The sequence below is a fragment of the Octopus bimaculoides genome, chromosome 17 (assembly GCF_001194135.2).
Source record: "Octopus bimaculoides isolate UCB-OBI-ISO-001 chromosome 17, ASM119413v2, whole genome shotgun sequence".
NCBI lineage: Eukaryota > Metazoa > Mollusca > Cephalopoda > Octopoda > Octopodidae > Octopus > Octopus bimaculoides.
Genome location: NC_068997.1, coordinates 5,431,251 through 5,432,930, shown reverse-complemented (window position 1 = coordinate 5,432,930; position 1,680 = coordinate 5,431,251). Strand labels below are relative to the sequence as shown.

General features: G+C 46.5%; 1 protein-coding gene across 5 annotated transcripts in view; it reads left to right on the top strand.

The window, feature by feature from the left end:
* The window catches only part of LOC106883725 (hepatocyte growth factor-regulated tyrosine kinase substrate), an 86,976-nt gene that overhangs the window by 28,856 nt on the left and 56,440 nt on the right, over nucleotides 1–1,680 (top strand). The window lies entirely within an intron of this gene.

The following is a 1,680-nucleotide window of genomic DNA, read 5'->3' as shown; positions in this document are numbered from 1 at the left end:
TATATACATTTATCTACACACACACACACACACACACACACATATGTATGATAGTGAATTCATCATCATCGTTTAACGTCCGCTTTCCATGCTGGTACGGGTTGGACGCTTTGACTAAGGGCTGCACCAGGCTCCAATCTTATCTGACAAAGTTTCTACAGTTGGATGCCCTTCCTAACACCAACCACTCCGTGATTGTAGTGGGTGCTTTTACGTGCCACCAGCACGAGGGCCAGTCAGGTGGGACTGGCATCGGCCATGCTCAAATGGTGCTAACATTCCACTGGCACGGGTGCCAATCAGGCGGTACTGTCATCAGCCTCAACAGCGATTTCACTTGCCTTAGCAGGTCTTCGCAAGCATAGTTTATTGTCCAATGATTGAAGGGTACTCTTAAATGGGCTGGTTATACAGCACTGGCATAGGCCACGGTTATGGTCTCACTTGGCTTCCTGGGTCTTCTCCAGCACAGCATATCTCCAAGGGTCTCTGTCACTTATCATTGCCTCAGAGTGAATTGGTTAATAGAATATCAGAAAGTACTTTGCAATATTCAATCTTTGTAGGCTCTCAGTTCAGATCCTGTCAGTATCAATTCTGCCTTTCATCCTCTCAGAGTGAATAAAATATCAGTCAAGCACTAGTGTTGACATCTCTCACGCACTCGCACTCGCACATGCACGCACACACACACACACACACACACACACAGAGAAATCAACTGTGGCCAGATCTGGTGAGTTGACTAGTATTTCAAATACCCAAGACATGGTTGTGCTGTCCCTACCATGCCATCCAGAGATGATGGCCTAAGGCAAGGCAATGTCATCATCATTTAACACCTATTTTTTCTTCCTGTTGGAGAGGAGCCAGTAAGCCAGAGGACTGCACCAAACCTCAATGTCAGCTTTGGTGTAGTTTCTACAGATGGATGCCCTTCTTAATACTGACCACTTTACAGAGTGTACTGGGTGCTTTGCATATGGAACCAGCACTTGTAAGGTCACCAAGTAACTTGCAAGACAAGACTCTAAACTAGATATTATGTTGTCATAGATGCAGATGTTCAGGAGCAATAAACACTGAAAATGTGCAGAAAACAACTTTGGCCACATTCCAGGGAGAAAAACTAGATGTAGTTGATAGCTTCTGCTATCTAGGTGACCAAGTTAGTAGTAGGGGAGGGTGCGCTGAAAGTGTAGCTGCTAGAATAAGAATAGCCTGGGCAAAGTTCAGAGAGCTCTTACCTCTGCTGGTGACAAGGGGCCTCTCACTCAGAGTAAAAGGCAGACTGTATGACGCATGTGTACGAACAGCTATGCTACATGGCAGTGAAACATGCTACATGGCGTAGGCTCGCAAGGAATGAAGCCAGTATGCTCCGATGGGTGTGTAGTGTCAGTGTGCATACTAGACAGAGTGTAAGTACCTTGAGAGAAAAGTTGAACCTAAGAAGCATCAGTTGTGGTGTGCAGGAGAGATGATTGCGCTGGTATGGTCATGTGGCGAGAATGGATGAGGATAGCTGTGTGAAAAAGTGTCACATCCTAGCAGTTGAGGGAACCTGTGGAAGAGGTAGGCCCAGGAAGACCTGGAATGAGGTGGTGAGGCACGACCTTCAAACATTGGGCCTCACCGAGGCGATGACTTCTGACCAAGACCTATGGAAATATGCTGTGC